The sequence below is a fragment of the Drosophila eugracilis genome, unplaced genomic scaffold, assembly GCF_018153835.1.
Source record: "Drosophila eugracilis isolate 14026-0451.02 unplaced genomic scaffold, ASM1815383v1 contig_1162, whole genome shotgun sequence".
In the NCBI taxonomy this organism is placed as follows: domain Eukaryota; kingdom Metazoa; phylum Arthropoda; class Insecta; order Diptera; family Drosophilidae; genus Drosophila; species Drosophila eugracilis.
This window is the reverse complement of record NW_024571944.1, coordinates 423,986-449,998: the sequence shown is the minus strand read 5'-3', so window position 1 is coordinate 449,998 and position 26,013 is coordinate 423,986. Positions and strand designations below refer to the sequence as shown.

Below are 26,013 nucleotides of genomic sequence, written 5' to 3'. Positions count from 1 at the left end.
TAGGCATTTTTCAAAGAGTTTAGATAGGCAAGAGAGTAGGCTTATAGGTCTGTATGACGTGGGGATAGTGTGGTCTTTTCCCGGCTTTGCTATCATTATTATAATTGACTTTTTCCATCTCACTGGAGAGTGGCAAAGTTTTGCGATGGCATTAAAGATCTGTGTGAGAGTCCAAATGGCGCAGCATTGGAGCTCAATGATCATTTTGGGAGTTATGAGGTTGAAGCCCGGGGTTTTTTCGGATTCAGTTGTCTTTTGATGATGTTTACGATTTCGTTTGGGCGAAACTCAATTGGCTCATGTTGAGGCTGGGGCTCATATGATAGAGTCGGCAAAGTAAACGCATTAGTGACATTATTTTTATTTTTAAGGTGGTTGGCAACCGTGCTGGCTCTGTCTGCGTCACTGCGCGCTCAGCCGCCCGTGGAATTGCTAATAGTCATCACGGTTTCTTTCGGTGAGTGCAGAGTTGGCTGAGCTCTCCATAGTGAGTGTTTTGTACTATTAGTTGACAATTGCTCAATGTAGCGGCGGTGGACATATGTTTCTTCTCGCTGTAGAGCTTGAGCAAGTTGACGTGAGGCATGTTTTAAGCTTTGCTTAGCAGATGGCGATCTGTGAAATTGTCATTCTCGACGTAAACGTAGCTTTTCGAGGACGAGCTATTCGATTTGTAGATTTGTCTTCTTTTGATTGCATTGTGAGTTTATAGTATGAGGTGTTGAAACTCGAGCTGCAGAGACGAGTACAAAATCCAGTGAATTAACAAAACTGTCTACGTTGGCTTCATCGTTGAGATGAGGACTTAGCTCAATGTGTGAGCTAATATATTTTCTGTTCCTAACCCAACTGGTTTTCTGTGAGGTCGATTTTAATGATTGATCTAATGTTCCTAGATATCGAAGAAGAATGAACAGGAAAGGCGAGTGATCAGATGAAAGATCCAAAAGGCATTCGGCGCCTTTCAGATTTTTAGCAATGTTTTTGGTGATCTTAAATCAGGTAGTTTATATTTATAGAAGTAAGTGGTTTAGAAAATTGTTTATGATAGTGGTGCTTAATACGGGCTGATCACTATTCTAGTCCTACCATGTGCTTTACCATCTGGATGGTTTGTTCGGTAGAATGAATATCCTCGTAGTTGAATATTGTATCTGTTTGTATGGTGTGTTCCTGAAAGCTGCATTACGCCGATTTGATTGTCAAGAAGGAATTGAGCTAACTCGAGCTTATGCTGCCAAACGCCGTTAGCGTTCCACGTAGATATCCGTAGGGAAGTCAAAATTTGGATTGTTGTCAAACAAGCATTTAAATTAATAGATTATGGTTTCGCATCAGATCTATCATAATTGAGCGCATAAACGTCATTAATTCCGTAAGGCTTTGTAGTAGGCTACATATCATAGCTTCAGAGCTGCTTTTTGGCTGCGCCGGCGATTGATGCTGCTGAGCCGTACTTTTTCGACTTGTAGCCATCTGAGTCTTGAAGGTCTCCACAAACTTCACACACCAGCCGCAGCTTACAATATCACCTTGTATGACCACGTTCTTGGAAGTTCGCAGAATGCACCGTGCGGAAGCGCAACTGAAGATTATATATATCGTATTTCTTTAGGGGTTTATTTTCTGGTTCGAGCTCAACCTTAAATAGTAGCTGTGGCTTTCTATCCCTGCTAAGGATATTAAAGACTGTCTTAGCGCTAAATCCCTTCTCTTGTAAAGCCTTTGTTATCTCTGCAGCCGTTGTTTCGGACTTTAGACCCTTAAGTGCGACTTGCAGGCCCTTGCTGCTTTTTAGCTGATTCTTATAAAAGTTATTTTTATTCTCGGAAAAATATTTCGATAATACTATGTAACTATCTCCATTTAAACTGTTGTTTCCTGGATGAGTACCCCTAACAAGTGGTATTATGTGGAAGTTATCCTTGCCAATAAGCCAAATAATTTTGTTGATAATGTTGCTCGAACTTTTCCTCGTATATAAATAGGCAGGGGCTTATGCTTTTTTTCTCGACTTCAGTAGATTCGGCCGCCTCAACCTGATAGTCTGCCAAGATTTTAAATCGGTTTGAGTTTATAGGCGTTTCTTTTGCAACTATGCTAGCATTATTTTGCGTTGGCAAATTAGGGGCTCAGCTTCCTTTTGATTTGGATCTAGCGATTTATACCAGTTTTCACAGCCGGATTAATATTTTCATTGTTTTTGTTCTGTTTTTCGGGCAGCGCAGCGGCAGTCGTATTAGTGTTTGCGCTGCTAACTGATGATGTCGTTAAGCGCGCTGTCGATACAGTTCCGGTTGTTGTTGGTGTTACGGTTGGCGTTGTCAAAGAAATTGCGGTGCTAGTTACTGAGCTCTTTGGCTGCAGAGACTTCGATTATAGCGACGAGGGGCAAGAACGCGTTCTCTCGCTCTCTTCGTTTAAAAATTCGGTCAAGTTGAGCGTGCTTGGAAAGAGCTTGCATTACTTTCGGTTGCTTTAAAAGAGAAGTACGCGTTGTTTCTTTGTACTGATTGTCGTCTCTCGTCTTGCTCACTTTGATGGTGTGTGCGAACGTCGTTCAGACTCGTTGCAATCGAGGTTGAGTTTCTTGTAGTCTGCATAGGATATCTGATAGGATTCCCTTCTCAGGTCAGCCCATGTTCGGTTTACAATTTATGACCTCATTGTCAAATATATATTACACATATACATCTATAAAAACGTGTCTTTTATATATTGTAATCCGGGAAAAAGTATCCAATAAAATCATAAAAAGACGACGATGAAATCGGTAATGTTTATATGGATTAATTAATTAATTAATATAAAACATAACACTTAAAATATAACAAACTCAACCTCGTTTGCAGTGAGTTTAAACGACGTTCACACACAACGTCAACGTGAGCAAGATGAGAGACGGCTTTCAGTACAAAGAAACAACGCTGCACAAAAAAAGAACAAAAACAAAGAAAATAGTAAGCCGGCTGTGCAGACGGGTATAGATCGCTACATATAAATCAAAAGGAAGCTAAGCCCCCTAAACTCGCAACGCAAAATAACCCGTGGCAATGCTAACATAGCTGCAATAGAAACACCCACGAACTCAAGCCGTTTTAAAATCTTGGCAGACTATGAGGGTGATGCCAAATCTACTGAAGTCGAAAAAAGGAAGACTAAGCCCCCGCCCATTTACATACGAGAAAAAAGTTCCAACGTTCCCTTCAACAAAATTATAGAGCTTATTGGCAAGGACAACTTCCATGTAATACCACTCGTAAAGGGCAATATCCAGGAAACAAAAGTTCAAACGAAGTCTGAAGATAATTACAGAGTATTATCGAAATATCTCACCGACAAAAAAAAGAACTTTTATACGTTTCAGCTAAAAAGCAGCAAGGGCCTGCAAGTCGTACTTAAGGGCATAGAGTCCGAAGTATCGCCTGCAGAGATAACAAAGGCGCTACAAAAGAAGGGATTTAGCGCTAAGACAGTCTTTAATATCCTTAACAGGGATAGAAAGCCGCAGCCAATCTTTAAGGTTAAGCTCGAACCAGAAATTAAGCCCCTAAAGAATACGAAGTGCAGAATTACGGTTGAGGAGCCGCACAAACGCAATGGCCCGGTACAATGTGCCAACTGCCAAGAATTTGGCCATACAAGGCCTTACTGTAAACTGCGCCCGGTGTGTGTAGTTTGTGGTGAGCTTCATGACCCCGCACACAGCCCAGCGAGCAAAGATGACCACAACTCAAAAAAGTGCGGCAACTGCGGTGGATATCACACTGCTAACTACAGAGGTTGCCCAGTTTATAAGAAGCTGAAAAGTCGAATCCACCAGAGGGGAATTACTGCCCGCACCCAAAATAATCAGTTGATAGCCTCCAGGTCAAACCCTGAAGTCTTCTTCTCGACTGCAGCCAGATCCTCACTAGGACCCATAAACTCTGCCAAAAATGTTACACACGCAAATGCTTTAAAATCAATCAATTCGACGTAATGCTGCTTTCAGAAACACATCTTACAAACAGATACAATTTCCAACCACGAGGATATTCATTCTATGGAACAAACCATCCGGATGGTAAAGCACACGGCGGGACTGGAATTTTAATCCGAAGCCGTATTTAGCACCATTATCATACGAAATTTGCTAAAAACTACCTATAGCCCACATCCATAAATATACACCTAAATACTGTCAAGCAAGTAACGCTAGCTGCCGTATACTGCCCCCACGCTTTACCATAGCCGAAGATGAGTTTATGCAATTTTTCAACTCACTCGGAGACCACTTCATAGCAGCAGGAGACTAAATGCCACGCACAAACACACTGGGGATCTCGTCTTGTGACTCCAAAAGGAAAGCAGCTCTATAATGCAATTATCAAAGCCAAGAACAAGCTCGACTATGTTTTTATCTGGCTCACCAACATACTGGCCGGCAGACCCAAAGAAACTTCCTGATTTAATAGACTTTGCGATTACCTAAGACATTCCTAAAAATATGATAAGCGCCGAATGCCTTTCGGATCTTTCATCTGATCACTCGCCTGTCTTTTTATTCTACTCCGACATCCAGGAACATGGGATCAACCATTAAAACTGACCTCAAATAAAACCAATTGGGTTAAGTACAGGGAGTATATTAGCTCACACATTGAGCTAAGTCCTCACCTCAGCGATGAAGCCAACGTAGACAGTTTTGTTAATTCTCTAGAATCTGTAGTCGTCTCTGCAGCTCGAGTTTCAACACCTCATACTATAAACACACAATGCAATCAAAAGAAGACAAATCTACAAATCGAATAGCTCGTCCTCGAAAAGCTACGTTTACGTCGAGAATGACAATTTCACAGATCGCCATCTGCTAAGAAAAGCTTAAAACATGCCTCACGTCAACTTGCTCAAGCTCTACAGCGAGAAGAAACATATGTCCACCGCCGCTACATTGAGCAATTGTCAACTAATAGTAAAAAACACTCACTATGGAGAGCTCAGCCAACTCTGCACTCACCGAAAGAAACCGTGATGACTATTAGCAATTCCACGGGCGGCTGAGCGCGCAGTGACGCAGACAGAGCCAGCACGGTTGCCAACCACCTTAAAAATAAAAATAATGTCACTAATGCGTTTACTTTGCCGACTCTATCATATGAGCCCCAGCCTCAACATGAGCCAATTGAGTTTCGCCCAAACGAAATCGTAAACATCATCAAAAGACAACTGAATCCGAAAAAACCCCGGGCTTCAACCTCATAACTCCCAAAATGATCATTGAGCTCCAATGCTGCGCCATTTGGACTCTCACACAGATCTTTAATGCCATCGCAAAACTTTGCCACTTTCCAGTGAGATGGAAAAAGTCAATTATAATAATGATAGCAAAGCCGGAAAAAGACCACACTATCCCCACGTCATACAGACCTATAAGCCTTCTCTCTTGCCTATCTAAACTCTTTGAAAAATGCCTTATGACTCCTAATGATACCTGAGAATCCAGGAAGGAATCTCGTCACACCAATTTGGGTTTCGTGAAAAGCATGGAACAATTGAGCAGGTCAATCGGATAACATCAGAAATTCGAAACGCTTTCGAAAAACGAGAGTAATGTACTGCCATATTTTTTGATGTCTCTCAAGCATTTGATAGAGTCTGGCTAGAAGGTCTAATGTACAAAATCAAGACAATGCTCCCTACAGCATCCACAAGATTTCAAAGTCTTACCTTCACTACAGAAAATTTGTTGTGAGGTGCAACACTGCTATATCTGATGATTACACTGTTGGAGCTGGAGTTCCTCAAGGTAGCGTGCTAGGGCCAACACTATATGTCCTCTACACAGCAGACATCCCGACAAGCACACGACTAACAACATCTACGTTTGCCGATGACACAGCTATTCCTAGCCGCTCTAAATCCCCGATTCAAGCAACTGCGCAGCTAGCTCGTCATATGGTCGATCTTGAATAATGGCTATCAGATTGGCGAATTAAAGTGAACGAACTAAAATGCAAACACGTTACGTTCACTCTGAACAGGCAAAACTGCCTGCCGATTACGTTAAACAACACTCTACTCCCACAAGCAAACGAAGTAACATACCTAGGAGTACATCTCGACAGAAGACTCACATGGCGCCGGCACATTGAAGCCAAAAGAACACACCTTAAGCTAAAAGCCAGCAGCTTTCATTGGCTTATCAACGCCCGGTCACCTCTTAGCTTTGAATATAAAATCGTGCTGTACAACTCGGTACTAAAACCTATATGGATGTACGGCTCCCAGTTAAGGGGAAACGTCAGCAATAGCAAAATTGACATTGTTCAGAGAGTTCAGTCGAAGACCCTGAGAACAATCACCGGGGCACCGTGGTACGTTCGCAACGAAAACATACACCGCGACTTTAACATTCTACCAGTCAAAGAAGTGATCGAAGAACTAAAGGTAAAGTACTTCACCAAGCTATCGGTGCACCCTAACCACCTGGCGAGAGGTCTAACAAGTTCTAACAACCAATCACGCCTTCGTCGCAATGACCTACCTACCCAGCGACCGATCTGAGGGACGCGCAACCAGAATGCAGTCTTAGTATACTGTCACAGAAAATTGTAATCGAGACTATCCTCCAAAGTGGCCAATGAGTCATCACTTTACATGAAGCGGTCCCTAGGGCGCATCAACCTCCAGAAAGCACCCATCCAAATCGCGTATTCTGCACAAGAGGCAGATTTATATAGATTTGCTTAACTCAGAGCAGATGAATAAAAGGGCTGGTTCCAATTAAGAAATCCACATGAAGTGCTCTGCGGAAGTTCGGATCTGCAGAACCACATTTGCAGGAACCTTCCAGATGGAGACATCTATGTTCAGACCAGGTTGACGCTCTGCGATGTGAGACGCTACAATTGCCTCAAGGTATACCAAATACGTGGACAAGCGAGACTTCAGGTAAACATTAACCGATGCTCCATCCGTAGTGTCTCCAGTGTCTTCAAGGCCAGTCACCGCTACAGAACATTCGGACCGATGAAGCTGAAGTTGGCCGGACAGACGTGATATGATGAGATTAACTTGTGTGGCGGAATTGACTTGGAAGGAAGGCTCCTGATCGGCCACGAACGAGAATGGCAAGAACACCAGTTCAAAGTGGCGGTGCTGGGTCACAAACGCATAGGCTGGCGGAGCTTGAGAGGTCGCAATCCCAGCCTCATTGGCAGAATCCAAGACGGAAGCGGGAACGGATTAAGTGCTGGGAAATTTCTCGCAAGAATGCAAGAGGGCATAATGTCGGGAAAGCGCGACGAGCAGCATCCGCGGGCTAAGTGCCTTGAGGGCAAGACGCCGGTCTTCATCGTATTAGTCTCAACCGGCAAAACAAATAACCTTGGGCAAGAAGGCACAGCATTAAGGAGCATGCACGAACGATTTTTAAATTCCCTAAGTCTGCTCACTTCATCCGCTGGCAGCTGCGGCCATAGATCCCCAATTTGGCAGGCTGTCAGGACTGCTTCCTGCGAGCGAATCTTCCCACTTCGCCTTTGTGGCAGGGTCCAGCTTTTGAAAGATGATCTGGATGCGGAGGCATCATTGAATTTCGTCCGTCGTCCCGGACCTCATGAGGGCCCGCATATGACCATTGTATCGGTCGAATAAGTCCCAAAGAGATGCAACGGATCCCGGCAGGACTACCCTTAGCTGCAGGATTTTGTTAATGAGCCTGGAATATTAACCGTCGATTACAAAACGGTTGCGCAAAAGAAATAGGGTAACATCGTAGTTACAGAAATCTCTAGCGCTCTCACAGACACCAAGGCTGACTCCCGAAGACATGAAATGCCACCTGAGCTTCTCCGTCTTGGTCAAGTGAGGATGGCTGTCAATCGTCGTCTTGAACAGGGAGCAGAAATCCGTCCACTCGGCATAGTCTCCGCTGAATTTTGGTATCGGCAACGGGGGCAATAAGAGAGCAGGCGTGTATGGAGTGGGTGAAATATCAGCACCACCACCAACATCCAATAGCTTATAGTGGGCAGCAACTCTACTGGAGCGCTTGTCAACTTCCACATGGATGTCAACGTTCATGTCCATGGCTAGTTGAGAGAATTTCCAATTTAAATAACTTCCGATTTCGCGAAAAAAAATACACGTTTGCATGCGACGACGGTTAAATAGGATGGAGAAATACAACGCAAAACAAATCAATGACTTAGTCTCACCTAGGTCCTGGAGCTCCAACGACGAAAGCGGTTCCATATAGTGTCCGCGTCTGTTCAAATGGATTATCAAAAATATTTTGCTCGCTCGACGGGCACGTCTCGAACCGCACAAGAAAAAACTTTTTCCGAACTTTTTTACTCTCGTCTTCTCACGCGATTCTTACATCGGTATCGCTCCACTTTTTCCCTGCTTAATTTTAGACACTAAACAAAATTAAATGACTTCATTTCTAAGGGTCTTCAGCCGCTCCGGAAATAAAGCCCTTAACTAGCGCGAGAATTTCGGGAACCGTTCACTACCATCGCTCTTTATATATTGATAATTGGTTTTTAGAATGCTGCTATATACAGGCGAGGAATGATTGCCTGGCTTTCTTTTCGGCTTCTCTCCTCCTGGCTAGAATTCGACCGTAACTGAAATAGCACCCGTTCAACGAATAAAAATACCGTCACCGTACACACTCGGAATTAAGCGTGGAATTAAGCCTGGGATTGAGCCATGAATTTCGCTTGGGCTTAACCCACAAATTTAGCTTGGGCTTAAGCCCCAAATTTAATGGGTCTCAGCCCAGAATTTATCTTGGGTTTAAACGCCAAGACTATTCAGAAAAAGACAAAAACAAGAAAATGACAAAAACACTACTCATGTCTGCCAAAATTCTTTGTACTTGCGGCTTACCCTGGCGGATCTATCGCTTTTTTCAATTTTCCTTCTCGAATTGGTCTTGAGACCACCTGTCGCAAGTTTCAGCAACCGAACGATCTGAGCACGATGACACCCAGAAAGCAAGAGAAAAGCCGATCCATAGGGACCCAACCGAGAAGGTTTCTCCGCTCTCCTTACCAAAACCGACTTTCATCTCCGCCGACTCCTCTCTCGACTACCAGGTGGCACTGCCAACCAAATAACTGCCACAAGCGCTACAAGGCTGAAAAAAGAGTTTGTAAAGGAAATTGGCCGCGGAGTAATGCCAAAGATTTGGCATGCGAGTTAAGACCACTCAAGCCAGGTAGATCAGCTAATTGCGTATATAAGCGAATGTTAGATTCTAACTCGTGTAAGGTTGAATTGGAAGTAAATAGCACTTGGCTCTTTAAGGTTCATATAACTACAAAAATAAGAATTCAATACCAAAATTCAAAATTGGAATTAGTCAACGGACGACGATTAGGCGGACGGACGGACAGACGGACATGGCTCAATCGACTTCGCTTGACCCTGATCAAGTACATATACTTTAAAGGGTCGGAAACGCTTCCTACTACCTGTTACATACTTTTCAACGAATTTTATATACCACTTAACTCTACGAGTAACGGTTATAATACGTGTAGGTCTAAAAGGAATATTAAAATTTGAAAGGATTAGTAAATTAACAGAGTAGTACCTCACCCCGAAATCCTAAACTGAGTAGAAACGGGAAAGCGTGTTATTATATAGAGTTTAAGTTTAAGTTTTAGAGGACACCCCCTCTCCACCACAAATTCACGATTTCAAATTTTCAATGGGCTGGTATATTAAAGTATATTATTTTTTAGGGTTGTACCTTTGGTATGAGCTAGGATTATTCATTTTGCACAAAAAATTAACAAAAAAGCAGACCTTTGGATTTTTTTTTAAATCGCCTTTTCTTAGTTGCAATTCAAGTTGAGAAGTACAAAAGACCTACACCGGTCAGTTATAATCAGTTATATCTTCAAAAGTTTTTGAAATTTTCACTTGAAATTGGAAAAGATAGAATAGTTATGGGTTCAAATTAAATAAAAATAAATAGATTTTCGAAAACCGAGAATGCTCCCGCTCAAGAAGTTAAAGTTACACCCTCTCTGTAAGCCTGATCTCTATCGAAGAATATTATAGGATAAACATAGCTTAACATCGTCCCCTTACATACCTGGGATTGTGATATAAGAGATGGAAGATCAAATATAAATAAAGTAAAAGCAAAATGCCCAAATGGCTACACAGGTGCTACTTTAATGGTGTTGGAAGTTCTTCCACCTATATAACTTGAAATGCAAGATAGTAAGCCATTGGGCAAGCTAACCTGATCTAACTCAAAAAGATGAAAGCAGTGATTGACGGAAAATCAGCATAACCAGTATAAATTGCATCGGTCTGCATTTTATTGTTAAATAAAATTGTCAAATTAAAGTAAATTTGTGGTGGTCTCTCATATTTTAACAAAACCATGATGTGAGCGATTAACGCGTATTTTGCAAATAAAATACGTTGAAATACTTTGTGGATTGCACACAGCTTTAAAATGACTCTGTCTCTGTATGCCTACTTCCCTTTTAAAAGAATCCTTTCAAACACTTAAAAAAACTGATGTTGAAATCAACAATTAAAAGAATTTATTTAATGGTTACAAATATACAAAAAAATTTTGTTGTGCAACGGCTATTTTGTCTATCCCAATTCACCCAAATTCGATCGAACGAACAAAGGACTAGCAAAGGACTTCGTCTGCCGAATCGCGTTACCACTCATATGAGTTGGAAACGCTTGGAGTATACATTTCTACATTTTGAAGTACTTCGGCCATTATCTGCATGGTCGTCACTTTACAGATGATACGTATTGTATCTCGCTCGAGGCTTCTAAAACTAAAGCTGAAGTAACTCCAAGAGTTCAAAGGTGGTGGTCGTATATGCAGGTTTTTAAATTCGATATTGAGTACAGACCAGGTGAAAGAATGGCTTATGTAGACTTTCTCTCTCAAAACCCAGTGTAAGAAGATCCTAAGAATCCGACGGGAATTACCGACGCATAAACTTGTCAGAGATTTCCGACAACTGGTTGCTGGCAGAGCAGCAAAGAGATGAGGAAACATCATCTATCGCTCAGCGGGAAAAATGATCAGAAGGGATGTGTAATCGTTAAAATTGATGCATTTTCGTCTATTTGTTTCATACCACTAGACTAGACTGTGGAAGCTATATCAAGCCAGTGAGGTCTTTCATATCCGTTTTTGGTGTTCCTTCCCGATTGATCGGTGATCAAGGTTGTAGCTTTGCCAGTACTGTGTTTCGTGACTTTTGCTCAGCACGGAAGATAGGTTTGCATTAAATCGCAACAGGTGCTAGTCGGGCCAATGGCCAGGTCGAGCGGGTAATGAGTACTCTAAAATCCATGCTGACTTCTGTTGAAACAGGAAAGGGATCCTGGCAGGACGCTTTGTATGAAATCCAACTGGCTCTTAATTGCACGCCCAACAGAGTAACAAAGGATAATCCGTTAGAGTTGCTTATTGGAATAGAAGCTAGACCATTTGGTCTTGTACCTGTTGCTGGAAACGATAAAGTTGTTGATGTAGATCTTATTAGAAATATAGCTAAGCATAATATGGAAACAAATGCCAAATATGATAAATTAAGATTTGATAAAAATAAATGATGAATGATGATGATAAAAATGAGGAGCCACATTAGACAAAGTTAGACCCCAAATTATATGGCCCATTCTTAGTTACTGAGATATTACCAGGAGATCGATATAAACTAAAATCGTTAAAAGGCAACCGAATTTTTAAATATTCTCACGAGTTTTTAAGAAGTATGCCTGAGAAGGGGATTACCACAGAATATGACGATGAAGTTATGGAAAATGATGCTGATGATCGCGCCGGTGAGGGTTGCGATGTTTCTATGGAATGAGAAAATGTAAATGATGACGAAATCTCCGAATCACTCTTAGATTAACGTTCTTTTCTATACAGGTGGGTGCCCGAGTTATGTGGTTCGCCATTTCCTATGGTCTTGACGTGGTCTTCGGGAGGATCGGTGATCTGATTCTGATTGATCGTTATAGGCTTTGGACAACTGTGTGCTGTGTTTTGGCCGGTTGATCGACTCTAGAAAGCAAGGAACTGGTATGTTTAATCAGCTGAAATTAAGAAAACTGTGTGCTACGAATTGGCCGTTTTGAACGGCCGGTTGGACGAGGCAAGACTATAAGAGAACGTTGAGTTTCATAAGCTGGAAATGAAAATTGTTTGCGAAAAACAAAGATAGTTGATGTAGTGAAAATTAAGATGATATTGTCTGAACTGATGGTTATACGGATCTCATGGCTTTATATTATAAAATATTGTATTCTGATTAAGGATGGTAAAGTTTAGGTTCGAGTTGCTATTCAAGTATTCAGAATTATGAATGATTTTTGAGTTTATGTGAATAGATTTTAGTTTCTAGTTGTTTTTTATATATTAATTACTTGTTAAGCTTTTTATTTATGTGAATATAATACATTCTCATTTAACCGTAATACGAGGTGTGTTCAAAAAGTAAGGTGACTTTTCAAATTTCGCGGGCAACATATTTTCGATTATCGTTTTTTTTGTTTTGTTATATTGGTACACTCTTCCCTAACATCTGTACCAAGTTTCAATGGAACATCCTCTTTTGTTTGGTTGTGAGAGGCGTAAAGTTACAAGTTGTTTTGCGAGCTCGGCGATTTTTTGCTTTTTTCGGTCTTGGCTCGTCTGGGCTCTTCCATTGGGACGATTGGGCTTTGGTTTCGATATCATAACCATATACCCATGATTCGTCACCAGTTATGACCCTTTTGAGTAAATCTGGGTCGTCGTTGACGTCATTCAACAGCTCTTGAGCGATGCTCATGCGACGGTTCTTTTGCTCAAAATTCAGCAATTTCGGAACAAACTTCGCTGACACACGACTCCATACCCAAAACGTTTGAAAAATTTCATGGCACGAGCCAAGCGATATACCGACATCTTCAGCAACTTCTCTGATAGTGATTCGACGATTTTCCAAAACAATTTTCGTCACTGCTTGAACGTTTTCATCAGTTGTTGACGTGCTTGGGCGTCCAGAGCGAGGCTGGTCATTGGCATCTTCCCGGCCATCTTGGAAGAGTTTGTACCACTTGTACACATTTTTTTTACTCAGAACAGTTTCACCGTATGCCACTGTCAACATTTCAAGTGTTTCAGAGCACTTAATTTTATTTTTTACACAAAATTTGATGCAAATCCTTTGATCCATATTTTTCGATAGCAAAAAATCGCCGAGCTCGCAAAACAACTTGTAACTTTACGCCTCTCACAACCAAACAAAAGAGGATGTTCCATTGAAACTTGGTACAGATGTTAGGGATGAGTGTACCAATATAACAAAACAAAAAAAACGATAATCGAAAATATGTTGCCCGCGAAATTTGAAAAGTCACCTTACTTTTTGAACACACCTCGTATATCGAGTTCTATTTATTACTGGGAGATGATATTTGGCGGAATTTTCTAGTTGTAAACACACGAAGACGTGTGAATGTCAGGATGGATGTGTCGTGGATTACTTAGAAAATTCCAATTATAACAAAGTTTAGCTTCGACTTGCCCCGCTTCCCATTTATTTTCGTGTGCTTCTGTGCTGTTTCTTCACTCTCGAAATCGAGGCGACGGTTTCTGTCATCAACGTTAGTCTGTGCGCTGGTGTGAGTGAGATAGAAGGATGCAGGTGGCCGCCTTAAAAGGGAATAGCGGAAAGTTTTTAGAACTTTATGTGGCAGAGTGAAGGAGAGTAAGAGATACACAAGAAAAGGGAAGCCAGCATAGGTTGACAGCATTCGTCTTTGAGAAGTGAAACGGAACAGATCATGCCAGGCGCCAGAAAACGTTTCTGTTTGAAACAGCTTCAAGAGCAGCCAGAAAAAGAGGATGATTCAAGTGATTACGCGACATACTCGATTGAACATTTTTTTTTAACATTTTAACATTATTGAATTTTCGTCAAGAGGAAAACCTCTGCATAGGTAAGGTTAAATTAATTTGAAGCACCTTCTGATTCGGATGTTGGTAATTTATTTAAACCAACAAAACCAAATCTACGGTAAACTCTAATTATCCTTACCATTTAAATAGCTTAAATTACATTGCATCCCCGTAATTACAGAAAGTTTTAGCTGATTTTAAGGATTTTAAGTTGTAATTCGTTATTTGGGAATATTGAAATGTATTCCTGACCGTAATTAGGAGGATTGGGAACGTCTTAAGGGGTTGAATTTTCACAAAACACACTGTTAAAATCTATATATGTAAGCCTCTGTCTACGTGTGTGCGTGTGTATGGTTGAGTGGGAACCCCAGATGTGTGTGGAAACATGACATGTGGTACCGATGAGGAAGATCCATTCCAACACATAGATAAAAAGGACACACATTACTGATTAAATTATGGTTTCCCCACCCCGAAACCCATTATCAGTCGTCTCCAGTGATTAGGATTCCCCTTCACCACAGGCCCGCAGGCCCTTTTAGTCAGTATGGTTTCTGGCACAGAAATCATAAACCCATAAATTATAGTTTTTTAAATCAGTGCACGTGTTCAAAGAAGTAATAAAATGTAACGATATGGAGAACCGATATACGTTCATGGACGCACCATAATAAAATTGCAAAATGCATAGTCAATTATAAGTCAATGTTTTAAGTTGTTTATTCAAATTTCAGATTTTTTTGATTTCAGTAAATAGGGAGAAAAGGGATACAAGTAACGTTGCACTAATTGTTTTGTGAGAACATGTTTCTAAGATATTTTTAGTAGCTAGATCATAGGACATAGGCTGATTATAATACATCAGTTTTATGTTTAGCTGAATTGATTTTAAAATTTTAAATACTTATATGCACGTATACACGGTATGTATGTGTGCGCCTGAGTCAGGTATTCTATAAGATCCTCCCTCCATTGGGTTTCTGAAAGACATGACCCTTTGGCATCTCTTGGGTGAGTCCACTTGGGAACTCACCCCTACCCTCAAGTGTGCGCTCGGGTCTGCTTGTGCGCGGAGCTGCGAACTCACCCCAACCCTCAAGTGTGTGCTGATATCTGCTTGTGCGCGGAGGTGTGGAAATTTATTTTTAGGCGTTTTAATGAAAAGTTGCAGTTTTTAACTTACAATCGTATAAAGCATAGTATTGGAAAGGGCTTGAAAAATACTTTCCTATACCCGAAATATAGAAATTGGAAAGCATTTTGTCTGAATTCTCTGGATCTGAGCGGAAAAGTCTCCAAGCTACCGGAATTACACAAGCGAACTCTGGACTTTACCCAATACCGCAAGCAGCTTGAGGTTCCGTTCGTCGTGTACGCCGACTTTGCATGTGTACTGGAGCCCAGAAATATTGAAGTAAGCCCAAAATTATTCAAATTAAACTCTCATATACCTAAAGCTTTTTCTTATTATATAATATTAAGTGTACCTTTGATTCTAAGCTAGATAAATTTGTAATAAAAACAGGGTCAAATTTTGTTGACTCTCTTGTACAATTTTAAACCAATCATAATGACTCCTTAAGACGAGTTTGAATTTCACGATTCATTAAGTTGTTATATTTGTAAAAAAATATTATTAAATGATAGAGTTAGGGATCATTGCCATCTAACAGGTTTATTTAGGGGTGCAGCTCATTCTAAATGTAACTTGGAGTATAGACTATATACATTTATTACAGGGTTATGATGGTCATTTTTTTATTGAAGACTTGGCTAAAATTCCTAGTAGTATTAATGCAATCCCAGTAAATAAAGAACAATGTATTTTGGTGTCCAAAACAATAAAAACTTCAAATGGAAACAATTTCGAAATTCGATTTCTTCACACATTCAGATTTATGCCATCATGTTCAGATAGCCTTGCTTCTAATATAATTGATGATCAGTTAAATACAGTAAAAACATTTTTTTAAAATGAAAAAGAATTCAGGCTTATGTGTAAAAAGATATCTTTCTTTATGAATGTTTAGATTCAGCTAGTCGACTTGAGGAAACTTCCCTACCATCAAGAGCAGCATTCTATAGTAACTTGACAGAAAAGGAATGCTCTCAAGTTGATTATGAACACGCATATAATGTCTGGTCACAATTTTCTTGTTCAATTCTAAAGGATTATCTAGAGTTGTATTTAAAAACTGATTACAAATTTATTCATTACACCCTCAGTTGCTCAGTTTTTACTACACCAGGTCTATCTTGGGCAGCCATGTTAAAGACCACAAACATTCAACTAGAGTTATTAGTAGATAATAGCATTTGAGGGGCTTAGTACAATGTTGTCATAGATATACAAAGGCAAATAACAAATACTTAACAGATTTTGATCCAACAAAGGAATCAAAGGAATCTAAAGAGGATAAAGTTCAAAAATTAAAAGCTGACCTCGGGAACAAAAAAATTATGTAATCCATTATAGAAATTTGTAGCAATGCATACAAAATGGTTTAATATTAAAAAAAATTCATAGAGGGGTTCGCTTTTTACAAAAAAAGTTGTTCATCTCGGTCTATGGGAAAACTATGGAAAATCCTGAAAAACGTGTAGAGGTTAAATTGGTATTCATAAAAAAAAAAATTAAAATTAAAATTAAATTCATAAACTCGGTCGAAAAAAACATTGTGCTAAAAATTTAATTTCAAAATTCAATTTTCATAGTGCAACTAAATTAAATGACGAGTTTTATACCATCTAAATGAAAAAAACTTTCTGTGGTATATGATAAGCCACTGTATTTGGGTTTTGCTGTATTGGACTTATCAAAATGGAAAATGTATGATTTTCATTACCAATACATGAAATTTCAAGAAAATTTAGTTTAAAATTACATGGACAGACTCATTTATCTATACCATAAAAACTAATGATTTTTATAAGTATATTCGTGGTGATATTGAATCAAAATTTGAAACATCCGATTATTCAGATAGAAGAAGCGATTTATATAATTTTAAAAAAGTTAATAAAAAGAGGTTAGGATATTTTAAATATGAGTTGAATGGAAAACCAATGAGTGAATTTATAGGTCTATGCTCCAAAGTTTATAGTTATAAAATAGATGAAGTTGAAACCCCTTATAATAAAGCAAAAGGTGTGAGTTCCAGAAATTTAGCTATAGATCATTATAAAAATGTATTACTCACTGGAACTCCACTATATGGTAGTAGGACAATGTTTAGATCAAGGGCACACAAAATATCAACAAATAGGGTATATATGAATGTGCTTTGTGCTAATGATAGTAAAAGAAAACATAAACATAATGAAACAGAGTTTGCAATGTTAAATCACAATGATCATGGTACTCTATCAATAAAACATAAAAGGTTAATGGAAAAAGACATTGTGGATAGTATCAATTTCTTAGAACATGAAAATATATTTATATATTTCATATATTTTATTTATTTCTAAGTCAATTGAATTGAAAATGTTTTATTTTGATCGAGATTGTGGTAAATATAATTAAAACAAAAATAAATTGTAAAAAAGGTATAATATTTTATTAAAATTGTTAGTATACACATTATAAACTTGTACATTTATATGTATGTAAATATATTTATTAAATTTAATTATATGTTATAAGATATGTAGGGTAGTACAAATTGATAATGTTTATTTCGGATATGTATATAAAAGTAAATTAAAGAAACAAAGGTTTTGGTATAAAACTTCACGACTTCCGCACTCTGTGTATGACACTTGCCCTCTTTGATATTCGCAGTCGACTGACTTCAACTTAAATAAGTAGGGCGCAATTTCTATTAGGAAGAGGGTGATGGGTATAGACATTCCTTGGTGAAAAGAGACAGTTCTATATGGCGTTTTGGCTGATGGAAAAAAGCTACGAGGTTGTGGAATTCCGAACAGTGTGTCCCCATATGAAATTAAATAGGCTGCTTAATACGTTAATATACCCATATCCCACAATCGGCAATCCTGAATCTTCATTCGCCCCTGAATGAACCCCATTTTTCATGTGACGGCTGCTGTCGTAGTAATGTTTGGTCCCTCCTGATTACCTTCTTTCTTTACTTCATAACGCCCGTGATTAAGTTTTTTAGTTACTTTGTAAGGGCCGAAAAATTTTGGATGAAGTTTCATTCCAGTTCCATACTGTGTTCATTTTATAGCAACTAATTCTCCTATGGCATATTCAGTTTCTAACTTCCTTTTTATAAACGGATTGCCCCGATTTTCATGTGACGGACGCTTATTGAAAGGTTTGTGGCCAAATGTGTTCTTCTGAAACTTTCCGGGGGCGTGGCTTTTTGCAATGCGTCTTTTCATTTATCTGTGCTTCAGCAGAGAGTTGGGCTCGATAAAAATAGGTACGCGGTTGACGATAGTTTCGTTGGCCAAGAATGATTTACAGAAGCCTTCATCGGTTGTGAACTTTATTACGGCCTTAGTGCTCAACATCTGGATGCTCTCGATTTCGCCACTCTTGGTAAACAATTGCCTAAGGTCAGCTTCAGTAGTATCTTACGTCAAGTTTGTCACTAGAATAGCCCTTCCCGAACTACTGACATGATAGGGCTTCAGCTTTAGCTCCACATTGTTAACAGTCTTTCCTTGGAGTTGTGCAATAGCCTTTGTAGCTCCTTCAGGTTGCTTGAATGTGTCGAAAGCTAAAACTGTATTTCTGCACACAACATAGTCCAATTCGCCACATTTTTTGAATATCTTCTCCAAGGCATCGCAGCTGTAAGACTCGTGCTTGCCTACATTTTCGACGACCAGGGTAAGTTCATTGGACTTTGACAACGCCTTGAACGAAACAGGTCGCACCGTATTAAAGCGAGAAAAGAGCTCGGTGCTGTGCAGTTTTAGGACTTTGGGAATATCATCTACTGATTCCAAACGTACAAATGATCTGGTGATAAGGCGGTTAGCAGTTAAAGTTACATCTTCCTCGGGAGCTTCTTTCGCGATAAAGCTCTTGATATCCTCTTCGGTGACATTTGGTCCAATCAGGGCAACCACAACTGTGCGATCATTTAAAGCTTTCTTGTCCTTCGCCTGAGATACGGTCAAAACATATTCTCCAAGAGTCAGCGCCTTATACTTGGCTTGCAAAGCGGCTTCGGCTCCAGCCGGCGTATCAAAGTCCGAACTTGGCGAATAAGGTGACCACATCCTTGTGTTTGTATTCATTTGGTAAATTCGCGGCATAGACGATCTGATTTTTTGGCGTTCCTATGGGAATCCTACCAATGGACACTTTAGGAATTCCGCTCTTTTCTTTTAATCCTTCAGAGTTGGATTCCTCGGGCTTCTTACTTTCCTTGCCGTTCCTGGAAACAGGCTCCTCTACAGGGGTTTCATCATCTTCGTCGGAGTCTTCATCCTTCCTCGCGTCTGAGGTCCTTGAAACCTCTTCTAGCTCCACCTTCTCGTCATCATCTTCCTCTTCGTCACTATTCTCATCTTCATCTTCCTCAGCCTCATCATCAATTAAATCAGCCGCGTCTTCTGCCTCGGAGTCTCTATCGTCCTCAACCTGATCGTCGATCTGCTCCTCAGCGTCGGACTCTTCCTCTCTCGACGCTGGAACTTCCTTCACTGGTTGCTTCCAGGACTTTTTGGAGTAACTACGATCTGTTTCTCCTCTTCCTGTACCTTAAGTTTTTGATTGTCGGCCAGGTGAGATAAATTAATTTTATCTATGACGGAACTTTTCTCGACTATCTCCGTGACACACATTCCATTAAATGTCCATGCAAAGTCTCTCTCTTTTGCCCTGAACTCGACGCCGTTGGAACTGAACATTACGTCGACTGACTGTAGCACATCGTTTCCCACAACCGCAGAGTACTCGAATTCGTTATGTTTGGCGACATGGAAAGTTACCGAGAAGCGTACACCATCAGCTTCAAGATCGACGTCGAAACATCCTTGCCAATAACTCTCAGGTGCTTAACTACTGGCTTTAGCTTCAAGCCGTCAAAACTTCTGAAAATGTCCTCTCTCATCAAACACAAGTCACATCCCGAATCAATCATGGCTATGAATGTCACTCCTTCAGCCTTCATCTTTTTGTAAATGAGTCCCTTCGCAGCTTTTACTTCCAGTATGTTTGCAAACTCTTTCTTAACGGAAATAGTTTCTTTATTCTCATCGCAATTTTTAGAGATATGTCCTTTCTTGTTGCACTTGTAACATATTACTTCGCCTTTGCAATCCTTAGCAATATGGCCTTCGCTGTTACACTTGAAGCATTTCCTTTGAAAATTGCTCTTTGTCGGTTTACCTGTCGATTCCCTGTTCAAATTGTCTTTTGTATTTCCCTTACCCTTCATCTTTTCGTAAATGCTTAATTCGGCTTTAAGTTCCCTAATGGAATTCGCTCGATACAACCCTACCTTGTTGACCTGGCTATCTGGCATGCCATCTATGAAGTAAGATACTAGACTTTCCTCATTTCTTTTGTCTCTTTTGGTTTTTTTTTGCCTTTTGCGCAAAATCTTGTGTATCTCTGCCGAACATAACCCTAACTCCCCTTGTACATTTAATGAAGAGCTTGGCTGCTCCAATCAGAACTTGCTTAGCATAAATAAATTTCTGCAAGTTATCCCAACCCACGGTAACTGCAACGTCATCGAATTCAGACAGCCAGTGATTGACGTTTTCCTGTTCGGAGCCTGAAAATGATGAAACACTGTCCTGAATATTGCGTAGTCTAAATCTCGAGCTACTAGGTTGAACAGCCTCTTGGCAATTGGAAGCACTACTAATACTCGCAACTTCCCCATCAGCCTCGCCGTCCTCATCATCAACCTCATCTAATGCATAATGATCGAACAACCGATCCTGCAAAGCTCCTTTTCTGCCAGTTGTATCCAAACCTAGTTCGGATATCTTCGCCCTTAGTAGAGGCACACGAGGCAGAGAACGAGGATCGTTCTAGCATCCATAGTAATGCGTTTAAGCCGTTTACAAACAGTGGTACAATTCAATATTTAAATGTTTTGATACAACAAAGTAAGAATTTAATTCAAATCAGATTAAATATATAAAAACGCCTCAGTCGCTCACCACACCCAATTGGATTTTGCTGTCTTCTACTTCTGCTTGAATTTTGCCAATCCAGTCCACTCTGCTACTCCAGCTCGTACTCTTCTACGATGTCGTCACGCTGCACTGCTTGCTCGTCTCGTTGCCACTTCTTGCTCGTCTCTCGCAATTTTTTGGCGGATTGCGTCGTTTGCATATCTTGCAGCTCCTCTTTTCGCCACAGGGAATTTTTTGTTGTCGCAAAAATAGCAAGTGGCCAGTCCGCTGCTGTATGTCGTCGTTCTCTTTTCTCTACTGCGCAGATTTTGCGTTGCAAGTTTTTTTCGAGTTTCGAGTTTTTTCAACATTTTTGGCACTTTTGTAGTCTGTGTACACCAATTCACTGCTTCAACGTTAGTCAATCTTTTTAACTTTTTAGATTTTCCTCGTCTTTATCTGTTATTGTTTAACAATTACATCCAACGCTTTTCTGTTTTTACTTCTTTTTTTTCTCAGTCTACACTTCATTCTTCGTCGCGACAGTTTTCGATGTGTTAACGCACAGAGTTCTCTTTGTTCTTTTTTCCTTTTATATTCCCGGACGAGCCCCCAATAATTTGTAGGGTAGTACATATTGATAATGTTTATTTCGGATATGTATATAAAAGTAAAATAAAGAAACAAAGGTTTTGGTATTAAACTTCACGACTTCCGCACTCTATGGATGACACTTGCTCTCTTTGATATTCGCAATCGACTGACTTTGATGAAAAGAGACATTTCTCTATGGCGTTTTGGCTGATGAAAAAAAGCTACGAGGTTGTGGAATTCCGAACAGTGTGTCCCCATATGAAATTAAATAGGTTGCTTAATACCTTAATATACCCATATCCCACACATATATATATATATATATATATTTGTACTATAAAATTTCATCTTAATTTATTCAGCTGGCTTCGTCCATTGGAAAGCCAAGCCATTTTACCAAAACTTTATCACCTCTTCGCTTTAAATTTTTCTCAACTAGAAATGTGTTCGGGAATTCAGTTTTTTTGAGTTCTTTATTATAAAACCCACCCTGAATCGGATTACCTTTATAATCTTCAAGTAAGTATGTTTTGGGGAATGTATTGCTGACTTTTCTAGTTTTAAAGATTTCTGTTGTATAATTCGGTGTATACCCTTTTTTCAAACACATGTTTATATTTGCTGAAACGAACGAACTCTCAACATACATCTTTATGTGATTATATGAGTCTAGTAATATTTGTTATTTATTAGTTGTGTTGACATTGATTGGGCTCATATTTATGGTTCTATGTACCCTATTATTGTAATCAAATATCAAATATATTTTCCATTAAAACTAAACTCACATCACATTAACTGTTTGAGTGTTCTATTAAAACGCTCGACAATTGATGCCTTAAGAGTGCTGAACGTCGAGTCATGATTCATATCATAACGTTTCATTAATTGTTTAAATTTTGTATTAAAAACTCTTTTCCATCATCTGTTTGTAAATTTTTTGGTGTTCCATGACCTGATTTTAAGATTTTCTCCCTTGCTTGGGAAACATTATTGGCATTTTTTGATTGTAGTTCTTCACCCCAAACACAGATGGTTTATTCCCTTCGTAATGACTCGTCTTCGTTGAAAATGTTTACGAGACGGTCCGTGCAACTCATTTACAATTGCTCGTTTAATCATATTCTTCGAATTGGTTTATAGGCTACACCTTCTATTTCAATTGTTGTCTTTTTTGGTATCGCTGTCGGTTTTGTTACATACTTAAAAATATAGTCCTCAATAACTTTTATCTTTTCAAGAACTTTCTCAAATATTTGATCAGTACTATCTGCTCTCTTTTTATAGACCTCTATTTTATTTTCAAGATTTGAAATTTTTGTAAGTCGACGATTAATACTTTGACTTACAAGTTTTCTTAGGCCAACTTTCTGACACACTCATCTATATTGTTTTGTGGTCAAGTCATTATCATCTAAGGGCTTAAAAGCGGTTTTAACTCTTTTATTTTGAGCGCTTAGATTACCATCAGTATCAATTAAAAAAGTTTCATTTAATTTAACACCTCTTTTTAAATTATCTGATCACTTCCTATCATTAAAAAAATGTCCAAACTTGTCAACAGACATGATGATTATAAAAAAAACTCTTTTTTGTTTTATATATATACATTAATTAAACAATAATTCCCTCCTCTCGCAGTTCCTCTACTATTGAGAAAATCTCATTATTGTGATTGTTGTTACCCGCTGTTTTTAACGCAACTAAAATTTGTAACCGTTCGACTAGTTCATTCACATCATTCCAATATATATAATTTGGTTTCGATTCCTCCAGAGACATATAACCGAAACCAGTTTTCGTACGAAGTGGAGTGGATGTTGTAGGATTTTCGTTATTTTTAATAATTTTAGTATATTATATTTAAATGCTCGTGAACTTTTAATTCGATTATTTACGTTATAACCTAATCTGTGAACATTTGTTTCTAAAATAACATTTGTATATGCTTTCAAATCATGATCATTAGATTTTTGGGGGTGTTTATGAAATATAAGAGAGTACAGACCAGGAGTTAGCTCGCAACTCATTCCACTAGACAAATGAATCTTATAATCATAATTTTTAGTTCACTATTCCCTAATGTTAATACATTATCTAAACTCTTTTAGGTCCGTAAGCCTTGTCCAATATATTTTCCAGACTCAAATGACTGATATTAAAATAATAATCATAATCATCATAATCTCGAATTCTATATTTATATTTTCCCTCATTTCATTTTCTTTTGTAGGGATTGATTAGCTTCCGGCTCACTCCCTTTGTCCACATCATCATTATATAGTTCGCATTTCTTTCCTTTTTCAAAAACATTTGTTTGTGAAAAGAAATCATTATACGAATCACTATCATTCATAGATCGGTATTGAGATAAGTTTCGTTTTGTCTGATGTTGTATCCCATTGGTTGTATAGTACAGATCATCGTCATCTGTCATATCATTCTCATACTTTTCATTTTCGTATAATTCACGTTTAGCCTTGGCTCCTACATTTGTTTTTAAAAATGTCTACTTTTTATTTTCGTTAACAAGTTCATGTAAAGGTTCTGTAATAGGTTTAAATGTTTCCTCCAACTCTATAACACTTTGATTCTTTACATGTTTTAGGTCATCAAACTTTCTCTTCAAGGCAGATCTCGCTTTTGTTAGCTGAGCTAACACATTCATTAGTGAAACCTGCATAAATTTAGATAAAGTGAATATTAAAAATTTATATAATCTTTATGTAATCACTCTTCAGTTACTAAATCCATACAGTTTACTGGAAACTATAACTTCTAATATTTATATCCACCCATCCATCCCATGAAATTAAAAATGTATTGTTTATATATATTTTAAAATTGTATTTATTCGACGTAATATAAAAAATTGGTTTTTTATTATTTATTTATTTTTTTTATATTTTATTTACTTATTTCTAAATATTAATTATCTTTCTTTTTATGAATATTAAATTTTCCATCAACCATTTCCTCAATAAATTCCTCCCGAAGATGTGTATACCTTTCCGGGGTGTATAGAAAGTAATCTTCCAACTCCAGAACAAGGGATTTTCCATTTTTCGTCCTTTTACACTCCACCTTGAAGATGGGGAACTTTACATTTTCAGGCATCCTTGCCTTTGACAAAATAAATGTCTTATTACATCTATTGAATTCTTGAGTTACCGTCTCAAGCTTTATTAGTTTTGCATTATTTTCAACATCAATTGGTATGAACGCTGTTTCTGCGCTATCATCTTTTTCATCGTTCTGTTCGTTGAAATAACAAACCAAACTTGGCGGATTAACAAGTGTCTTCCTATTATCCTCGTCAGTAGGATCGAATACGTCTTCTGTAGTCTCCTTGTTGTTATAGTTGTTTTTCTCCATGTTAATTTTATTATATATATTGCTTTTTGTTGTTTAGAAGTTGGTTTTGTTGTTTAGCAGTTGTTTTTTGTTGTTTAGCAGTTGTTTTTTGTTGTTAAGCAGTTGTTTTTTGTTGTTTAGTAGTTGTTTGGCAGTTGTTTTTTGTTATTTAGCAAATGGTTTTTGTTGTTTAGCAGTTGTTTTTTGTTGCTTAGCAGTTGTTTTTTTGTTGTTAAGCAGTTGTTTTTGTCGTTAGGCAGTTGTTTTTTGTTGTTTAGCAGTTGTTTTTTGCTGTCAAGCAGTATTTTTTTGTTGTTTAGCAGTTGTTTTTTGTTGTTTAGCACTTGTTTTTTGTTGTCTAGCAGTTTTTATTATTGTTTAGCAGTTGTTTTTGTTATTTAGCAGTTGTTTTTTGTTGTTTAGCAGTTGTTTAGCAATTGTTTTTTGTTCCCTAGTACAACGTCTGTTGAATGTAAATTTGAAACTTGGACTGTGATTTTAAAGTAGGCTGGTGGTTGTGTGGTTGTAGATTTCCGAAACTATCAAAATAATGTATATCATTTTTATTTTTGTTATATGCAACCCAATGTGTACCACTTGATTGTGATTCATCTACTATACCACATTCTCAAATTCTTGGAGAGCGAGGAAGTAAATCTCTCATAATTACTCCTCGAAAATTTGGTATATATTTTTGAGCAAAAGGTGTAATGTAATGTAATGTTGTTTATTGTTTTTGCAATGACTACACTTCCACTAGCTAAACTACCGAGGGCACTTAGGGCAGTCAAAAGTGATACCATTGGTAAAAACATTAATTATTCTTGGTTTTTTCACGTTTTTCTTTGAACCCATTGTCGATTAAACTGATTTTCGTTGCATAGAACACTCAATGAGTCAATGTGGCGTGAGTTTAGTTTCAATGGGAAATATAAGAGGATAGCTATTTACAAAACTTTGTTATTTGATTACAATAATAGGGTACATAGAACCATAAAAATGAGCCCAACCACAACTAATGAAAAACAAATATTACAAGACTCATATAATCACATAAAGATATATGTTAA

The 26,013-nt window shown here is 38.4% G+C and overlaps 1 pseudogene; it reads right to left on the bottom strand.

Annotated features, from left to right (window-relative positions):
* Positions 1 to 18,124: 18,124 nt before the first annotated feature.
* LOC108105582 lies at positions 18,125 to 24,964 on the bottom strand (annotated as a pseudogene).
* Between the last annotated feature and the right edge of the window lie 1,049 nt (positions 24,965 to 26,013).